Source organism: Tubulanus polymorphus, chromosome 3 (assembly GCF_964204645.1).
Source record: "Tubulanus polymorphus chromosome 3, tnTubPoly1.2, whole genome shotgun sequence".
Lineage (NCBI taxonomy): Eukaryota > Metazoa > Nemertea > Palaeonemertea > Tubulaniformes > Tubulanidae > Tubulanus > Tubulanus polymorphus.
Window position 1 is genome coordinate 12,105,198 of NC_134027.1, and position 22,445 is coordinate 12,127,642.

At 38.0% G+C, this 22,445-nt stretch overlaps 1 protein-coding gene across 1 annotated transcript in view; it reads right to left on the reverse strand.

Annotated features, from left to right (window-relative positions):
* The window catches only part of LOC141902853 (3'-5' exoribonuclease HELZ2-like), a 70,406-nt gene that overhangs the window by 28,274 nt on the left and 19,687 nt on the right, over positions 1-22,445 (reverse strand). The window lies entirely within an intron of this gene.

Consider the following 22,445-nt stretch of genomic DNA (forward strand, 5'->3'; position numbering starts at 1 on the left):
TAAAGTCTAAAAGAGCGCATGATGTTATGGATGAATTCATTAAGCACTGGATTAGCGTTTTCGGCCCACCAAAAAGATTGTTCAGTGACAATGGTGGTGAGTTTATGAATGAAGAAATGATTGAAATGGGAGGACAGTTTGGCATCGAAATATTGACTACGGCAGCGTATAGTCCGTGGAGTAACGGAATTCGTGAAAGGCACAATAGGACACTAACTGAAATTGTTACAAAAATCAAGGACGATAGAGATTGTGACTGGGAGACAGCTTTAGCTTGGGCTCTAATGGCGAAGAATACACTCAGTAATATTCATGGGTATAGTGCACATCAACTAGTTTTCGGCTGTAATCCCAACTTACCATCAGTCTTATGTGACAAACTGCCTGCATTAGAAGGAAGTACCACAACTAATGGTATTGCAAAACACATTACGACTCTGTTTGCTGCAAGACAGGCATTTACTCTGAATGTTCTGAGAAGATAAGAAGGGCCCTTCGAAAACAGGTTCGAACTCACAATGATGAAATTTATAGAAGTGGTGACAAGGTGTTCTATAAAAGGCCCGACCAGTCAACATGGAAAGGACCTGCTCGAGTTATTGGCCAGGACGGAGTTGTGGTATTTGTTCGACATGGTGGTCAGCTCATTAGAGTGCACACATGTTGGTTAAAAAAGGCTGTATCTGAGATTAATCATCAACCTTATGATGACAAACGTTATCAACAACAAGATAAGTTTGCCGTAAGAGATGAAACCGAACCGGCAGTTGTACAGTCAAATAATGACAGTGATGACGAGAAAATCAACAACGAACAGGATTCCAGTGATAATGAGAAAGTTGACAGCGCATCTACTGGGACTGCGGCGCGACTTGAAGAAAAAGTTGTTGATAATCTGTTATCTGAGAACCAGACTTTGCCCAACACGGTCGGAAATGTGAACAGTTCTGATGACGCTTTGAATCAGGGAGTGGTTGATAATGAGAAGCCAACCTTAAAAAAGGGTCAGCAGATTAAATTTGAAGTAAATGGAAACACACAGGTAGGGACCATCATAGGCAGAGCTGGAAAGAAAACTGGACAATAGGGCCTATAAAGACTGGTACAATATTGCAACAGTAAATTCAGATGGCGAGAGATATCAGAGTTCAGTGGATATAAATCAGTTAGATAATCTTCAAGTTCTCGAACCAACGATTGACGATGCCGATGTATTAGTAGCGCAATATGGGATTTTTGACCAAGCTAAAGAAGCAGAGCTAAAAAGCTGGAAAGACCATGGAGTGTACAAAAGAGTCAAAGATAGTGGTCAGCATGCTGTATCTACCAGATGGATCTGTAATATGAAAGAAAAAGAGGGTGTTCTGGTACCTAAAGCTAGACTGGTAGCGAGAGGGTTCGAAGAAAAAGAACTCCGCTGAAAGAGATTCACCTACATGTTCCAGTGAGTCGCAGAAAATAGTGCTAACTATCCTTGCTCAAAAAAAATGGCTGCCCAAGTCAATGGACATTAAAAGTGCTTTTCTCCAAGGAGACAACTTTGACTGACAAGTCTTTTTGGTACCCCCTAGAAAGCCTGTGAAAATGGTTATTTATGGCAGTTAAAAAAATGCGTTTATGGTCTCAGTGATGCTTCTCTGTGTTGGTACAAGAAGGTAAAATCCACCTTGTCTGGTATGGGAGCAAGAATATGTCAATATGACCCAGCTGTTTTCTACTGGCTTGATGAGAATGGTCTACTTACTGGCATACTATTATGTCATGTTGATGATTTTCTATGGGGAGGTGATGAATCATTTGAAAAAACTGTTATCTGCAAGATTCGAGAGAAATTTATCGTTGGAAGGGAAGATGTACAGGCTTTCAGATATGTTTGTATGCATCTAAACATATCGCAAGATGTCACGACTCTCGATCAGGATTTCTATAAGCAAAATTTAGAATTCGTAAAAATTAGTAGTGTCCGGGCACAAAACCAAAGTGATTGTCTTACTGAAAATGAGAAGACAGCAATGAGAAAAAAAGTAGGTCAGCTTCTGTGGCTTGGCCGTCAAACAAGACCAGATTTAATATTCGATGTCTGCCAGCTTGCATCCTCAATAAAGAAAGGAAAAGTTGGAGATATTTTGGCATTGAATAAAGTGATTAAAAGGGCTAAAGCTGAAAATGTCAGTATACAATTTCAGTATCTGAAGAATCCTAGAATGTTGGTTTATTGTGATGCATCATTAGGGAATTTATCTGATGGCGGTACTCAAGGTGGCTATTTTATTTGTTTCGTCAGTGAGGATGGAAATATGTCACTAATATGTTGGAGCTCAAAGAAGGTCCGTAGGGTTGTGCGAAGTACCCTTGCGGGTGAGACGTTAGCTTTAGCGGATGCGGTTGATGCCGCCTTACCTTTATGCTTGATGTACACTGAGCTTATGTTTGGCAGAAAGGAGTTTGGTTTAGTTGATGTGATATGCCTCACTGATAGTAAATCGCTGTGTGAAGCAGTCGTTTCCAACAAAGCAGTCACTGAGAAACGTCTCAGAATCGATATAGCTGCTATAAAAGAAGTTATTGAAAATGGTGCGCTGAAAGAGCTGCGTTGGATCGACTCGAATAAACAACTAGCTGATTGCCTTACAAAAAAAGGTGCGTCAGCTGCGGGTCTGTTGCAGGCTTTGGAGTCTGGAACTATTCAGTGGACGCTATAAACATTGTTGATGCCATGTAAATAGATAAGCCATGACTTATCAATTTTTGTAATTCTTCAGTAGAAAAGTGTTCTACTCCGTTCGAAAGTAACGACTTGTAATTCTTCAGTAGAAAAGTGTTCTACTCCGTTAGAAAGTTACGACTTGTAATTCTTCAGTGGAAAAGCGTTCTGCTCCGTTAAAAAGAAAGATAGATGAGATTGTTAGATATGTGGACTTGGGCTTTTTGGGGTTAGAAAAATTGAGGGGATAGCGAAGGGATACCGAGCTCGGTTGCGCGTGTGCATGGATTGTGTGTTTAGGAATTATTCTTTTACAATGCGTGTAAGAGGCCTTACTGGAAATTAAGGTGATTATCAATCATAACTGTATTTTCTTTCAAAATTTTTTTTTCAATTACGTCATGTCAAATTTCAGGTCTTGGATCTTTCAAATAATCAAACGAGAGATGTCCATAAGCATTTTGGGCACACTATGTAAGTGCATGACATTCATTATGCCCAAACACTGGGGTTGACAGAACGAACCAACATAAGCAAATTGCTACTCCTTCAAGACTTTAACCTGTTTGGCGCCTATAAAGGAAAGAGTTTGAAAGACATAGATTTAAATGGTATGTTTGATTGAGAGTGAGTTATCTTTAAGAAAGCATAATATTTAAGAATATTTCTGCAGGGAAATATTTGTCAAAATAATATGATATTGAATGACAATCACTTCATATTTTTCAAGAATTATCTTTTAGTTAGATTTTAGCACTCATCATAACTGTATTTTTTTTCAAATTTTTTTTTTCAATTACGTCATTTCAAATTTCAGGTCTTGGATCTTTCAAATGATCAAACGAGAGATGTCCATAAGCATTTTGGGCACACTATGCAAGTGCATGACATTCATTATGCCCAAACACTGGGGTTGAGGGAACGAACCAACATAAGCAAATTGCTACACCTTCAAGACTTTAACCTGTTTGGCGCCTATAAAGGAAAGAGTTTGAAAGACATAGATTTAAATGGTATGTTTGAGTGTGAGTTTTATGAGTCTAAGTGCAACATAGATACATGAAGTAATATAGGCGTATTATTTATTTGTGCTGTTTTTTAAATATCAGCATAATGTATAATGGTTGAGTTCCTAATAAGTGCAGTGGAAGTCAAGTCTTTGTGAATGTATTTTTGATAGGTATTAAAACTGATTGCTTGTCTTATATATTAAAACAGATATAATACTTGGGAAAGAAAAGGAGGAGATTGAGAGGAAATATGAGGAATGCGTAAGAGAACCAGGTACAGTATTGTAATTTTCAATTCATTTCTTCATTCCTCATCTATACATTAACTGTTACCTGAGATGTAGATCAGCCCCCCCCCCCCATCAATGTAGAATATGTTCTTTTCATTCTTAACATGACCTAAGTGTGAAGCAAAATGATGCTTATTTTCTCAAATTACCATGTTAAAGGGAAAATCTTGAACTCAATCAGGCAGGAATCAACATTATTTAATTTCTAAGCTTGATTGATTGAGTCATGTCACCTATGGCTTCTTTTTATACTTAATGAATAAATCAAATATTTTGATCACTTATCACTTCTGTGTGTATTATTGATTGTTTATTAAGGATTGAGTTGGTGACATGAATTTTTTTTTGAATTAATTAGATCCTCTAGCCATTCCATCTACGTCCCATAACCAGATGCAAATGAATGAACCAGAAGCAGAGAATAAGAAGGAATCACAAGGTATTTTTGTAAAATGAAGTTAAGAGCCCTATAGCCTAATCCATTTTCTTCACTCATTGATATTGTACGAAATGAGTTGTATTAATAGAGAATTAAAGGAAAACAATTTAGTAGATTCCATTTATCATCAATATATAGTTATCATGTTATTTTCATTTTCATGTCAGTTCAGCCAAAAGGTTACTAATCATTCTTTTGGTCTTATTGTTTCAGTGAATTCACTATCGACTGCCAAGTACAACAATGCTCGGAAAATGGTAAAAAGTTCCAGGGAATTACATGCACAAGGTAATTAGAAATTGGGTTCTGTTCTCTCATTTAATAATTCAATTTTTAATCAAATCGGCTGATCTTCTTTGGTTATTTCTGATATTGTTTTAGGTACGAAACATGCACACCAAAAATGGTCCGAGGAAGAGATGTCTGAACTTAAAACACTGTTCAAATCATTCTACGAAACCAAACAAACCCCTGGGAAAGTGGAAATAGATAGAGCTATGAGAAGTAGTAAATCCCAGGAAGGTCACATATATATACAGGCGCACCTGGGAAACGATTAAGAAGAAAATAAACAATGACATCAAGAAACATGAAAAAAATTGAGACTGAATTCAGATTTTTAAGACTGTTAAAAGATGTTACTCTTCAATTAACTTAGCATGTAGATTAGTCCATATTGAAGGTGGTACTACCATCTAGTTATCGTAATTAAGTCGTATACATCTTTTAGATTAGTCCAACTTTAAGGTGGTACTACCATCTAGCTATTGTAATTAGGTGGTATACATTTATTAGATTAGTCCAACTTTAAGGTGGTACTACCATCTAGCTTTGGTAATTAAGTGTTTTGCGTTCATTTGATAAGTCCACATTTAAGGTGGTACTACCATTTAGCTGTTGTAAGTAAATGGTATACATTTATTAGAATTCCCTTCAATACGATCTATGAAACCAAACAAACCCTTGGGAAAGTGGAAATAGAGCAATAAGAAGTAGTAAATCCCAGGAAGGTGACATATACGGGTGCAACTGGGAAATGATTAAGGATAGGATTAACAATGACATCAAGCAAAATTGAAAAAAAAAGCTGTTACTCTTCTATAATCTTATTTTGTCAGGCATCTGACTTGCATCTGATTGAAACTGATACATTTGATTTTTTTTTAAATCTAAAAATATATGTTTATATATTTTAACTTGAAGTTGGTACTACCATCTAGCGATCGTAATTAGGTGGTATACATTTTAGATTGGTCCATCTTTAAGGTGGTACTACCATCTAGTTATCGTAATTAAGTGGTATACATCTATTAGATTAGTCCATCTGTAAGGTGGTACTACCATCTAGCTATCGTAATTAGGTGGTATGCATGTATTAGATTGGTTCAAATTTAAGGTGCTACTACCATCTACATCATTGTTGGTACCTGTTGAAACCACTGAAGCAATCAAATAGTTAACAGCTTCCTTTTAATCAAGAACTACAGGTTTCTGATTCTGAGTAATTACTGCTATCTTCTTGTTAACACAGTGTTGCCAGCACCTAGCTTTGCTATATCCGGAAGTATTTATTGACATACACAAACTTGCGAGGGCCGAAGGCCCGAACCCATTTCGGGGGGTTTGGGGGTCCCCTCCCCCCCCCCCCAAGAAAATTTCAGAAATTAGAAGCGTTTTCCCAGCACTTAGAGCGATCGTGAACCCACGAACAACTTATTATATTCTGGAAGGTAATGGCTATTTCCAATGTGGCACATCCTCATTCGTTGACGATCAGCATCTTCTCACGCATTACGGGTCGAGTCCTGAATTATTGCAGTTCAAATGCGCCGATGAACACTCACAAATTCAAGATCGTAGCGCTTGAGCACTTAGTTGGCAAGGAAATATTTAAAATTTCGTTAATAATCAATTTATCCGTGAATATTATGCATCAATGTGTTCAATAAGGAATTTGCGTTCAGAAATAAATTACGAAAATTAAAAAATAAACACTTATTCACATATTTGTCAACTATGATTTATCATTTTATTATTCATTATGGAAAACACGAATAAGCCTTCTTCAATGACTGTGAAAACGATACGAACAACGGAACATACTAACCACGGTAAACATTTTAGTTTTTTCTCTTATTTTTCGCCAAGACCGCTTTCATAATTCGCTGTTTTGCCTCTTTGGCAAGTTCATGTACGGTTCGTCGGCTACCTGCAGTTGACAATGTGGCTCGTTCTCGAACAATTGACTTCGACTTACTCCTGGAATCTAGTCCTAATTTTCGTTTTTTTGCCAGCTGAGCTTCTTGCTTCTCCTGCCGTTGCCGCTTGTGACGGCCATAAGCTGTTTGCATGTGATACACCATGTCTCGGTTTACTGGACTTTGGAGAATGTTTTCTCGGTGATAGAGTTCAAGAGTTGTTGTCTGGCGTGACTTCAGGTTGTATTTTACGTTCTGTATAGCGGCATACGTTGAAGTGGCCATCCGGTTTGACTTCTTATCGATCAAGTCATTCATAGCTGAAAACGATTGCTCAATGCGAGGTGCAGTAAAGACGCTCATTGCTGCTTTGACAATCTTCGCCAGTGTAGGATATTTCTTCGTTTTGAAGATGTCTGTCCACCACGTGTCAAGGCGAGTGTTTTCATCACAAGGTGGAAGTGTTTTGTCTGACTGTAACTTGCTGCACTCTAACTTGTAAGAATCATGGCTATCAAGGTCATCCGGCATGATTACGGTAGGAAAAAAAGCCACAAGTCTCTTCAGAGCAGTGCACGTATCCGAATGACCCATGGCCTCAGGGTCCAATGCAGACATGTAACGTAGAACTTTGTTCTCCAGCGGTTACTTTTTCTGTAGATACGTTGCTGCTTCAGTATATGCACCTCGAATTTTTAATAGTATTCTGTTGCGATCAGTTACATCACACTTTGCCAACAATCGCTTTGCCTCCTCTCCGACGTACATCTCATTAACGGGTAGGTAGTTTTTTGTACAGTCTAGCGTGAGCAGTTTCCGTGCTGACAATCCAGATACTGTTTCATGTTTCAGACTTGAATAACGGAAGAACTCGCGAGTAAAAATACATGATGATCAGGGTTTCACGTCGCTTGAAAAACAGTTTATCTACAATGCGCATTTTTCTGTTCCGTCCATCAGAGGTCAAATCTTTCTTTTTTAACTCACCGATGATTTCGTAGACCCTTTTTCTAGCATTTGCCGGAACGGATCTGAGAATGTTAACAATCAATTCTTGGTAATTCGCCTTCTCAGGTATCCAAGTGAAATAAAACAGGGAAAGCCCTTCGATGATCTCTAGGCTTTTAACAGTTACGTCAAATGCCGACAACCAGCGGTGAGGAATGCGCTGGGCTGGGATGACATACGGGATTCCCAGTATTTGACACAATTCGGCCAGTGCATCACGAAGGTCTTGACTATATTTGAAATCGGTGTGCATATCGTCGGCTAGTTTCTCGGCGATCGTGTCGAAGTGTGAACAGAAGTTTTTAACGGAATTGTGAATGTGGTGGCAAACGTCACCGTCTATGTCAAGTAGCTGTGGCGCCGCTTCACGCAGTCTTGTCTCAACCAACTATATGCGAGGCAAGGTCAGTGGGTTTGAGTTGGACAAACTTGAAACTATGTTGGTCAGTGGTATTTCGTCCGCTTTCAGTTTACTAAGAACTAATTCTGTAACTGACGCCGCGTTGACTCGGGAAATCGATGATGAGGTATAGTGATTTACTACGCACCGTTCAAGTTCGTCACTATAATATGAAGTCAGGATGCTGAACACTTTTTCGAAATTTGATGCAGTGCATTCATCGGTATTAATCGAGAAAAACGATTTCCGCATATCAGCCACAACATTTTTGCGGATGTGCGTACTCAGGCCATTTTTTAGTTTGTACGTAGCACACGTTCTTCCCATCGTAATCTGCGAAAACGCTTTCTCATCGCGACTGAGCTCCTTAGCAAACTTAATTAACATCTCGGACATGGAAATTGGGAGAGAGTTCTCAGCTATGAACGATAGAGTCATGGCCTGTGCATGGGATATTCTGTCGATAGTTGGTACGAATTTCGGCCTGATATCGCGATTTTCTCCTTGGACACCAGGAACATTCGGGGCAACCCCATATGGCATTGGTAAGCTACCAGTACTACAACTGTTACTAGTGGACGGTTCATTGCCTTCAGTTGAAATGATCGGCTGGTAGCTTGCGGGTAGTTCTTCATTACTTTTCAGATCCTTTCTAATTTGCGTGTGCTTTTGTTTTTTAGCATGGTTTACTATGTCCCGTTTTCCTCCACCACCGTATTTAATAATTTCTTTGTATATCAAGCAATACGCGAGGCCACCTTCCTCGAGTTTACGTATGTAATCGGACAAGAAATCACCATGAAAATCCTTTTCCTCTAACCAATTCCACCTAAATTTGTTTTTTATAGCTACATCGATAGTTTTTAAGTCGGAGCTCTGCCGATCAACAATTCTTGGTAAACTCATTTTCCGGGGAACTATCGCATACGGGCCTATTGAAAATAAAAAAATGGAACATTCAAAAAAGGACGGATCATAGATAGTTTAGGCCTAAGCCTATATAGATGATCATAGATGTGTAACTTGAAGGGACGTACCTATGAATGCTCTGATAAAGATGATCTAATACAAGCGCGGCGCATCAGCAAGTCAAGTCGTGGTTACAGTACAGAAGTTTATTGAACTCCAAAATTTTACAATACACATTCGAGTATAAAATCAATAAAGTTATAAGCACTACTCTGTATACTTACACAAAAGCCGCTCGACCGCAGAGCTGCGCGGCGTCGTCATGACGATTGGTGGTGGTGCAATCATCACAGCGAATGCGTATGGGTGGCCGTTCTAATAAAAATTAACGGCATTTTCGCGCAGTACAGAGAAGAAAATTTCCGGATTTTTTTTTGAAAGTTTCGATTTCCGGAACTCCGGAAATTTCCGGAAGTCTGGCAACACTGTTAACAGGAACAGTCTCCATTTCACTAATACACGGTTATAAAAGTTGAATTGAATTGTAAAAACTTCACCTAGTTTTTTCCCTTGTCTAGTTTATATAAAATGTTTTGCCCGAAGAGCTCATGGGGTAAGCTAAGTGATATGGATTGAAATTATTTTGCTAACTTTAATCCGTTGCGATTACAACACTAATGCAAAATATAAAACGATGTTTGTTGATAACATTTTGGTTTTCTTTGCTTTATTGTCTGCATAAGACCTTTTAAGGCATCTGCTAATCATTTCTAAGTTCTCAGTACTGGGTAAGGCACTTGACTCAGATTTGCAATATCCCTGCCACATTTTTTATTCAAATCCTTGCATCACTAATGACACAATTTATAAGACATGCATCAAAGTTGACATATTAAGAAGTCAATATCAGTGAAGAGGTTTGACTATCATTTCAGGTACCGGGGTAGTTGTCATTGTTGCATTATTATTATTATCATTATTATTGATAATTGTTGCAGACCACCTCAGAAAGGGTAGATGAGTGTTGAGCCGAACCACCATACCGGATTTTTCCGCCTGAAATATCTCAAAAGAGGAAACGCTCAGAGGACAACAGTTCACGTATATGTCCTGGGGCCGGTTTCACAAAGCGTAATTAACCCTTAATTATGATTAAATCACTAATCATGATTAAATTATCATGATTTAATCAAGTTAGGTGTTTCACAAAACGTAATTAACTTAAATTATAATTAAGTTAATTACAAAATTTAATTCTCCTCTAGAGTGTAATTAAACCATTTAATCATCATTAGTTTATTATTAAAAACAAAAAGCTGCAGATATTATTCATGGAATTTGGTGTTTATTAATTGATGACGGCAATTCCTACACTTATTCAGTTTTTCAGATTGTTTGGCTCAAATAATTTGGATTTTTTGCCTTTTGTAAAATGTCAATACTCTAAATTCTATTGATTTATTTTCAAACGTCCTATGTTTTTGTCAGCACGACCACCACATACTTAGAAGTATTGAATTAATTGATTTTGTCCATACATATGATAGATTTCTGTCAGTAGAGTACATATCTATGGAGTAAGTGTTAAAAAGTGCTAATCACTGCTCGGAAATACACCCCATTTACGAGGATTTTATTTTGCTGACTGGAGGTGAGTTTCTATTTAAAAACTTTTGAGACATCTTGCTAAGTTTTTCCACTGGTTCCTGAGACCTTTCAGAGCAATCTTTAACTCCCAAAGGAGTGAATTTCTCTTTTCCTCTAAACAAGGAAGGTTGTTCCTGTTGTTGATGCTTGGACAGCAAATGGCTGTATAAAGTTCCGCCATTTTGATACAGTTAAATTGTAATTAAGTTGCCTAATTATGTAATTAGTTAATTTTGTAATTAAACCCTTTCGTGAAACCGAATTTTAATCGTAATTAACTAATCATGATTAAGGAAATTTAATCATGATTTAGGTCCTAATTATAATTAAAGTTAATTATGCTTTGTGAAACCGACCCCAGCAGTATTTCCCGAGGTAAAGCAACCACACCCGCTACCTCAAAACCGAGGTTATACTCGCCTAACAATAAAAGCAGAACAGGGAATGATAAAAAATCACTAGACTCAACGGAACAAGAAAATATATGCTGTCAATGTGGAAAGCCCATTCAAGAAAACACGCCTGTAACGTGCAGCCTTTGTGGTCAGGAAATATGTGCGAACTGTACAAACATGCCCCATGGACTTAATTCAAATATTTTCGAACGCAGTTGTCTATCTATAATATGTTCTACATGCAAAAATTCCAAATCTGATGAAAACAGAATGTCACTATATGTGGACAGAATGGAAAGAATTCTGATAGAATATGACTCGACTATGAAGGCTTTAATAACGAATTTAGAAGCAAAAGCAGACAAGTCAATAGTAGACGGGTTATCGAGGGAACTTGAAGAAATGAAACAACGCCTAGATCGCATGAACCTGAATCCCGAAGTTGATGATGAGACGATTCAAACCATGGTCAATGACGCTGTAAAAACTCAATTAACCCATGGAAATAACGAATCTGTCAAACAATCGCTCGAAAAAGAAGTAGAAGATGTCAAATGTGAGATCTGGGAAACGGAACTGAGGAGAATAAAACATCATAATATATGGACTCGTTCAACCCAACGAGGAGAATGTCAAAATGCGACGTAAAAAAGAATGGAACAAACTCCAGACCTTTATCAGTCAAGGACTCGGTCTAAATGAAATTGAAAAGCCCAAACTGATCAACCGAATTGGGAAATATGTCCAGGGAAAACTAAGACCTCTACGCGTCATTTTAGCGACGGAATTCGACAAGGAAATAATAGTCAACAGGTTTATCGAACTACGTAAAAACAGAGATCCGTCCCTAGAAAACATAGCAATATCTAGTGACCGTACACAAGCACAAAGACAGTATTACCAGAAGTTACGAACCGAACTAGCCGAGAGAACAAGCAAAGGTGAGAAAGGCTTAATTATCAGAGGGAACCACATCGTAAGCAGACAACTGCTGTTTCGTGTGGGGAGACCCCAAGATGAATCATAAAGAATTATTACTAAAACAGACTGTTATAACAAAAAACAAGAATCAAGTAAATCAAAGTAAAAATCCTTCAAAAGCCAGAAACAATCACGACGATAACAAAAAATGTTAAAAGGACATGTCAAAAAAGTCCAATCAATCTCCGAAAGAAAATCTTTTGTACGCTGAAAATGCTGAATTAATCAAAGATAATTCACCGTGTAAAATACACAGAAAATCGGATAATACAAATCAAGCCAATCAACGAAGGAAATTCAAGAATCACCAATCATCGAAGTTAGCAACAAATAATGTCAACTTCAGTAATTCTATCTCGAATCATCACCGTCAAGGAAGTGAAAATAAACTGAAAGTTCTATGTATGAATGCAGACAATATGATGAACAAAAACCGGAAATCGCCGCACTAAAATTAGAACATAACCCAGACATTATATGCATAACTGAAGTAAAACCTAAATCAAGCAGGCTGCAGCTTGATGCACGCAATGTCTTCTTTAACGGATCAAGTGACTACAAAACCTTTACCAACATTGAGAATGAAGGGAGAGGGATTGCTATGTATATCCATGCGGAACTAAAGCCCTGTCACCCTCTTCTCGAGACAACTGATAAGATATGTTCTGATCAAACAAGTGAGGTCATCTGGGTCGAGTCACCACGTAACACTGCCACAGACAAACCCACTCTAATAGGATGTGCCTACAGGAACCCAAACAGTGTTCATGACAACAATACAAATTTCACCAGAATGATAGAATCACTAGGCACACTTGGCCACAAGTATAACATAGGCCTAATACTCTGTGGAGACTTCAACTTGCCCGAAATTGACTGGACAAACAACAACTGCAGAACTACTGGAAATCATGTTTCAAAACAAATACTAGATGCTAGTATGGATGCCTTCCTAGAGCAACATGTGAAGGAACCCATGCATCACCGTGGCAATCAAAAAGAGAATATTCTAGACCTCGGGCCGGTTTCATAGACATGAAATAAGGTTATTCCCTGGTATCAAATCACTAATCCCAGGGATCAAATTTAGTACTAGGGAAATTTCTGTTTCATAGACGTGGATGTTTTTATTCCCTAGCAATAAGTAGCTTATTCCTAGCGGCAAATTTGATACCTAGCTACAGCTAGGTATCAAAATTATATTCCTTAGCATCAAAATTAACAAAATGGCCGATGAAATGTTCATTCGTCAACGAAAAATAAAAGACTATCGCCGCTTGGACCATCCTTTTGATGTTTATGAGGCTAATGAAATCCTTGAACGATTCCGTTTCACGCCAGAGACTATTTTGGTAATTACACGACTTATAGCTAGAAGACTTACAAAGTTAACGGAAAGAGGAATGCCAATATCACCTATTTGGCAGGTTATGATCGCTTTGTGATTCTATGCGACTGGATCAATTTTATCCGTAATTGGAGACACATTTGGAGTGTCAAAAGCCTCCGTTTCAAGAATCATAACTAACGTTACAGAAGCACTGAACGAGCTACTGTCTGTCACACCTACTCTCCGTGCGACGTTTTGGTCCGTAATTTGGTTAATAATCGGTTTATCTACCTTTATTATGCATCAATTTGTTCAGTGAGGAATTTGCATTCAGAAATAAACAACACTTTCACTTAAGTTGTTTTTGTTTTCATTTATGAGCGATAGTTTACTCAGCATACGCTCGCGTAATGCTGAAAAATCCGCTGCGCGGACGCTCGGAAACGTTACAGTGACGTCATCACCTGCTCATTAGCATATCAAAATACAGTAGGTGGCGCCACGTGACGGGCCATAAAAGCCGTTTTTCACCATTTTTCAGCGTATGCTAGGTAAACTATCGCTGATAGAAGAAAACACAAACAAATTTATGCCAGTTCATGATTTATTTCTGAATGCAAATTCCTTACTGAACAAATTGATGCATAATATTTACAGATCAACCGATTATTAACGAAATTACGAACCAAAACGTCGCACGAAGAGCATGTGTGACAGACAGTAGTCCCTGTATTCGTCAGATGGCCCACTACTGATGCCGAACGTCAAGAAGTAAACCAAGGCTTTCAAGCTCTTGCGGGTTTCCCAGCAGTCATAGGATGTATAGACTGCACTCATATTCGTATACAAAGACCCCATGAACATGAAGCTGATTACGTTAACCATAAAGGTTATCATTCAATTAATGTGCAAGCAGTCTGTAATCATAAAGGTACAGAGCCTTTTTATTTCTACGTTCTTACCTTATCATTATATTATTCCACAGATCGAAAATACCGGTAATCCAAATGATGAAATGTTTTAACCTTATCATGACTCTGCCTGTATGTAACTAACAATTTGTTTGAACAAAATTGTACCTAATCCGGGTACCTAATACTTTCTATTAAGTTGAAATCAGTGCAAAACAATATTATTGATTGATCTGTTGGCCTACTTCAATCAGCTGGTCGATTGCTCATGTTTGGGAGAATAGCTTAATTAGTTAAAAATGCGTGTTTTTTAATAGCCTTAGGTCATATAGGCCTATCAAACAGTATAATAAAGAGGGAACATGGGTATAACCCCAGAGAATTTCCAAAATTACATCTTTCTAGAGATGATATCCAAGCCACTGCTGGCCAAAGATTTTTGGATCCGCATCTGAAATAAGCGTTTTCTTTGATGTAAATTGAATTATTTTTTCTGGTTCTTGTTATAGACCAATCATTTTTCAATCCAAGATCATTGTTTTTAGGTATATTTACTAATTTGTCAGCGAAATGGCCTGGGGCAACTCATGATTCACACATTTTTCGAACCTCCGGAATTGGACAGTAAGTTTTGAAGATTTATTTAATTTCTATTCTTGACTAAAGTTATGGATTTGATTCTATAATATCTTTTAAATGTGTTTGGGGTTTTAAACTTACAATTTTTTGATTTTGTTAAAACTCAAATTTTTAGCAGAATATAAACCATATTCTATGTTTGAAATACATCAAATCATATCTATATAATAAATTTTATTAATCAATATTCAACTTAGCTTCTTTGAAAATTTACAAAACAGCTGTGATGGGAAAGTGGCGGCGAAATAATAAGAGCCAAAATGGGAATAGATAAGGGGCGAAACCGGAATAAACCATTCAATACGCCTAGTTAAATTATTAATAGTTAATATTTTAAACGTTGTAGGTATCTCGAAATGAATCATCACGCTATCAACGGTGTTTTGTTGGCGGACAGTGGCTATGCCTTGCGTCCATATATGATGACACCATATTTCCGTCCCGTGGGTCGCAGCCAAGAGCGCTTTAATAGGTCACATACTGGAACGCGAGTATCCATCGAACAATCATTTGGAGTCTTGAAGAGACGATTCATGTGTCTGCACAATGAAATAAGGATGAAGCCTGAGAAAGTGTGCAAAATTGTAGCCGCCTGTGTTGTTCTACACAACATTGCAAAACTCCGTAATGAGCCTTTCGAGGATGTTAGATTGGCCGATGAAAATGGTGCACCCGAACAACTTCACTTTGAAGCCCAAGACGATCTGGCAGGTGCTGATGTGCGAAATCGTATTACAGAACAATATTTCAATTAGTGATAGTGAATACAACCATTGTCAGCAGGGAACTCTAGGAGACAGTCTGAAACGTTTTTCTATTTCAACTATTCGATGAATGGATTTAATTTCTCATCTTTTGAATTTGTGTGTATAGTAGGTTTTTTTTATCTTATAAATGTTATTCATTCTCCACGTCTGAGACTGGCTATTCTAAAATGCAACAGTACGAAAGCCTTTTGAATATTCAATGTTCAATGTTCTGAATTTTATTTTCAAAATTTTAAAACTAACTTATATATGTAAAACTTAAATAAAAGTAAATTTTAAAAAAATTAATTGAAATGATTATGAAATTAATTTGAAAAACATATTAATATTACAATTTAATTGCTTTCGTAAATTGCAATCACTTTTCCACGAATTTAGCAATTTTCAAGTCTATTAACGACGATTTTTTACTGTAGTACTCCGTTTCCGCCTTCATCTTTTTCATTTCCACGTCCAACTTTTCAATTTTTTTATCCAGACACATGCACTGGCGTTGATAAACGTCTTGTTGTGTAAACGCCTTCCGTTTTCTCTCTTTTCTGGCACTTTGTATCCTCCCTGAAATAAGATGATACCGATATGCATCAAGATTACGATAACAGTTTATTGTCTGTTTCCATTAAACCAAAAGATTTAATTCTATCAGGTATGTATGGAAAGTGCAGGTGAATCCCCTAGTACAGGGAGTGTACTTTTTTGCATTCGATATTTGTTTTACTTTAAATGTTGCCTCTTGGGATTTTGAAATGAACTACAATATATCTTTGAGCAACTGCTTTGACCCCATATACTATATTAATTCAAACTTAATAATAATCAAGAACTGTCAAAATGGCTAGTTACTGCTGGATTCAAAATGAAAGTTACCTTTAATAGATGAAGATGAAGAAGCAACGGGTTCTGATCTTGGCTCGGTTGCTGTGTCGATTGAGGATTGTTCCATCAGTTGATCAGCAGTGGATGTGCTCGGAACGATAAACTGATCATCCACTGATATAATCTGCTTGTCTGCACTCAGTCCAAGCATGAGTTTATTCAGATCGATTTCTAAAATAATAAACATATTTATTTCTCACTCGCAGGAGTCTTTTATACTAATATCCATTATTTTTTAATATTTTTGTCGCAGGCTAGTGACAAATGGAAAAGTTTGTCATGAAAACTATTAATTTGATTGAATAATTTTTAAAAAAAGTTTGATCACAGAATGAATAATCATTCGTTGGAAGTAACTTAAAAGCAATACGATTGATAAATTCCACCAATTCCACAACATTGCAGTTACAATAATTGATCGAGCCTATGATACATTTATTCAAAACCATATGTAATCTAGTGCAGAGGAATGGATCAATTAAATGATCTGAAACTGTGGAGGGCGGTGTATTGAGGAAAGTCTCCATTCCATGTAAGGCCTGCATGCAGTTAAGTAAAAGCAGTGGATTGATTAGGCCTATATCAAATCATTTGAGCATTCCTATCTACTTTGTTGGACTTTTTGGTTTATAAAGATGAATGAGATGGGTGTGAACACAGCCATGAACTCTTCAAACAGATCATCATGTTTATAAGTCTAAACCTGCGTGACGTAGACCTTAAAGCGATACTTTTGGATTATTTTGATGGTCGGATTTTGGGAAAACAGGATTGACTCTGGGCTGGCGTGTGGTTCAATCAAGGAAAGCCAAGGTATGGTGCAATTCATTTCCCCCAATAGTATGACTGTAGTGAACAGATATAAATCTCTGTAGTTAACGAATAAAAACCCACCGTAGATTTGTAGAAATAGTTTATTTCCTGATGGTTTCGAGCTTAAAACTAAACTTCAGAGTCTCAGCTTCAGGAGGAACAGTTTCCTGTTTCTCTGAAGATGAGGTTTATTAAGCTCGAAACCGTCAGGAAATAAACTATTTCTACAAATCTACGGTGGGTTTTTTCATTTGTTCTCCCAATAATCTCGACTTTATAAAAGCAATAGCCAAGGGCCTATGATTAAATTTAGAAATGCATTAGCCTAACATGGTTTGAGCCTATTTTGAGTGAAAATTCGCAATTGATAAACTGAGAAAATGAAAACTTACCAATGAGAGAATCATCTAGTATCACTGGCGCCTGGCTTTCCACACCACCACCAGGGATACCGTTCCAAGAAGGATTTCCACTGAAGAGCTCTATGATTCTCTCATCCGTCTCTGAGATGTCTGTTTGCTATCTCTCGCTTGGGTTATTGACTTTTTCTTAGCCTCTGCTTGCATCGTTTTCCATTTTAATTTGATGTCGTTCACCTCCCTCCGACAAACCCCAATACTATTTACTGCATCAGTAATTCTTCTCCAGACCTCTTGCTTTGATTTAATTGTCACATCATTATTCAACGTTGATCGCAATAATGAGGCATTCTCTGAACACAGCTCCAAAATTATGCTGATTTCTTTCTGGGAGAAATTTGTGCCTCTCTTCCTCGATTTTGCAGGAAGAGGAGCTTTATTTTCAACATTCATCTTGTCATTCATTCTGAATTTTCGTCTGGAATGGTTGTTGTTGTTTCTATTGTCTCATAGCAACGAAATGAATTATGGGATAAATTTTGTGAGGATCTGAGTTTCCATGACATTGAACCTAATTAGCATATCTTATTGCTAGGATCAAATATATTCCCTGGGAATAGTTATTGCTAGCAACAAAGTTTGTCTATGAAACAGAAATTTGGTGCTAGCACTAACTATTCCCAGGGAATATATTTGATACCCAGAATAACCCTTATTGCTAGCACCAAATTATTCCATGTCTATGAAACCGGCCCCTGGTCTTCACAAATGAACCACACCTAGTAGAGGAAGTTAAACACCTTGCCCCAATCGGCTCAAGCCACCATGATTGTCTCCTATTCCACATTGAAAATGTCAGCAAGCTCCACACTGCTATGAAATTAGGAAGAAAAAATTATAATAGAGGAAACTACGAAAGCTTAAGACAATTCCTCAGGAATAATTTACTGGAGAATAACCTGGCTGAAATGAGTCTGGATGAATGCTGGGACCATATAAAAGAGAAAATAAAATGCGCAGAGGCAGAGCACATCCCTCAATATCACGCACCTCGCTGGAAACAACACTCTCCACTATGGATGACTAGCAACGCGATGTGTGAAGTCAAGAAAAAACACGCAGCATGGAAAAGGTATCTCGAACATAAAACCCCTGAAAATTACAGAAATTACCAAATAGCCAATAACTGCAGCAAAAAGCGAATCCAGAAAGACTGTCAGAGAGTACGAAAAGAACCTGTCACATGAAGTGAAAACAAACCCAAAGGCTTTCTGGAGGTATTGCAAAAGCAAAACTAGTGTCAGAAGTAGAATTCCCGACCTACAGATACAAAACGCGGAACTGATAAATGACAACAAGCAAAAAGCAGACTCTTTCAACAAGTACTTTTCGGAAGTATTCAATATTGAAGATGTAAGCAACATTCCTGATCCAATCATTACAAGGGAAAACACACAATAAGTACTCGACGAGATAACAGTGACTCGCGACATAGTCAAGAAGAAACTACTTGGACTCAAAGTCAATAAAAGTATGGAGCCAGACAATATCCACCCAAGAATCCTAAAAGAGGCAGGAAACGAACTGGCTGGTCCTTTAACTACTCTCTTCAAGAAATCATTGAACGAAGGAAGAATTCCAGAGGACTGGAGGTCTGCAATCGTGACCCCAATACCCAAAAAAGGGCCCAAGAACAAAACTGAGAACTACAGGCCAATAAGCCTGACGTGTATAGCATGCAAGATTTTAGAATCAATCATCAGAGATCAAATCATGTCCCACCTTGTAAAACGTGATTTGATCTCAGAATCTCAGCATGGTTTTGTTCAAGGTAGATCAACTACAACACAACTATTACAGACTCTTGAAGACTGGACAAAATCCAATGACCAAGACCTGGCCGTCAATGTGATTTTCTTAGATTTTCAGAAGGCATTTGACAAAGTACCACACTGTAGACTAATGAAGAAATTAAAAGCTAATGGTATCAGCGGAAAACCTTACATATGGATCAATGACTTCCTGAAAGACAGAAAACAATCAGTCAACATTGAGGGCTCACTTTCAGACTGGGAGCGAGTAACAAGTGGAGTGCCAAGGCAGTGTACTGGGACCGCTCCTATTTGCGATTTATATCAATGACCTACCCGAGGGAATAAGGAGCAAAATAATCATGTACGCAGATGATACAAAGATATACAGAACGATAAAAACACGCAATGATGCCCTGGAACTCCAAGACGATTTGAGCAGGCTCTGCAATTGGTCAGAGAAATGGTTAATGCATTTCCATCCTGACAAATGCGTAGTAATGCATATCGGGAAGAAAAACAACCGTCACAACTATAGCATGATAGTCCACAACACCAACCACCAGCTCAGAGCAGTAACCGAAGAAAAAGACTTAGGCGTGACAAACGACGAAATGTTAACATTTCAAGCACAGCATACCTCAGTTGTAAACAGAGGACATAGAATGACTAGAGTTATCAAGAGATCCTTTGAGCACCTTGATAAAAAAACGTTCAACCTTCTGTACAAAGCACTTGTTCGTCCAATATTGGTGTATGCGATTCCAGCCTATAGTCCCTACCAGATGAAAGACATGGATTCCTACGAAAAAGTCCAAAGTTGAGCAACAAAGTTAGTCCCCACTCTAAAAGACTCATCATATCAACAACGGATGAAACAACTCAAACTACCATCGCTGAGTTACAGACGTTCACGTGGTGACATGATCACCGTCTACAACTGCCTACACGGGAACTACCGTCTCAACTCTGAGAGACTAATACCACAGAACCACAACCGTAGAACTAGGGGGCACTCACTGAAGCTGGCAAAATCCCGATCAAGGAAAAACATCAGGAAGAACTTTTTCAGTCAACGTGTTGTAAATAACTGGAATAGCCAAACAGAAGATAGTTAATGCACCCAGCATTGACAGTTTCAAAGCGCGACTAGATAACTTCTGGCAACACAAACAGTACGAACAACGACCACAATAGCAGAATCCAGGCTTTCAAAAACTGTATTCCGCAGCTGGTTTCAAACCTAGCAACTATCAACAAGTGACACAACGAGACAACCTAGAAATAGGCATATAATGCCTCCCGTTGGTTGTAACCGATACGATACGATACCTTGATCGAGAGCATGTGGATGCATTCAATTCCTAAATGGACAGATCTTGTGGTCCCTAATACCACCTAATATATCTTTTGGTGGCATACCATATAACTAGCATTTGTTGGTACAATCATATGTACCACCTTGAATATTTTTGTACCAACAGGCCTACCATCTAAGAGATATACCACTTAACATCGATTTGTTAGTACGTCCGAACGGACGGACGACGAAGGGACGGAAAGTGAACGCAATAGCCCGCTAGGACTAAAGTCCCAAGTGGGCTAAACTAGGGGTCCAGGGACACCATGCCCACTTGGGAAGTGGTTTCAAATGCTCAACAATCTAACAATTTCAATATTCAATGCCCCCTGGTGACCATTTACAAAAACCAATGACCTTAAAACTCACCACAATCATAGAACATGTCAGCAGCTACGATTTTGTAATTGATTGTGATAACAAAATATGCCTCGTTACCAATTTTATATGGAAATACTAAGTCATTCTACTATTCAATGCCCCCTGGTGACCATATTCAAAACCCAATGACCTCGAACCTCACCACAATCATAGAACATGTCATGAACTACAACTTTGCAATTGATCATGGTAACAAAATATGCCTAGGTACCAATATAATAAGGAAATACTAAGTTATTCTACTATTCAACGCCCCCTGGTGACCATATAGAAAAACTTATGTCCTTAAAACTCGCAACAATCAAAGATGATGTCATGAGCTACAACTTTCCAATTGATTGTGGTTACAAAATACGAAGTACGAATATAATAAAGAAATGCTAAGATATTGTATTATTCAACACCCCCTGGTGGCCACATACGAAATCCAATTACCTTGAAACTCACCACAATCATAGAACACGTTATGAGCTACAACTTTCTAATTGATTGTGGTATCAAAATACGCTTAGGTATCAATATAATGTGGAAAAACTTTTTCCCACTTACGAATAAGTACTGGTGACACCAAGATGGCCGCCAATTGCGTCATAATTGGCTGATGAAAAATACCTGTCTCAGGTATAAAACATCCCTTTCCAAAGAACACCCATCACAAATTGTAATGAGAAATGGCAAACCAGTAGGAAGCTACAGGACTCAGAATTCGGGCCAAAATTAACATTTTTGGGCACTAAAAAGGTCATAGGACGGCCATCTTGAGTCGACCGACCCAATTTTTGTTATGTTGATGGGCCCTGGGGGGATTCACATATATCCGAAAGATAAAGGTAATTGATCAAAGCGTCTTCAAAATTTCCCTCAAAAAGTTCAAAAATGTGTAAAAAGTGCTGATTTTGGCGAACAATAATGGCTGCCAGTCGGCCATCTTGATTCTGACAGGGCCAGTTTTTGGGCTGAAGATGTGTCTAGGGTAGATACATGTGTAACCCAGTAATATCAAGACGTTACCTTGAAGCGTCTTCAAAACTTCCCAAAATGACTGGATTCCGTCTACGGATGGAAGGACGACGGACGAAAAGTGAACGCAATAGCCCGCTGGGACTAAAGTCCCAAGTGGGCTAAAAAAGTGAACGCAATAGCCCGCTAGGACTAAAGTCCCAAGTGGGCTAAAAACATGGCTTCACACTCATGTTTTGACGAAAAGTTAAGGCTTA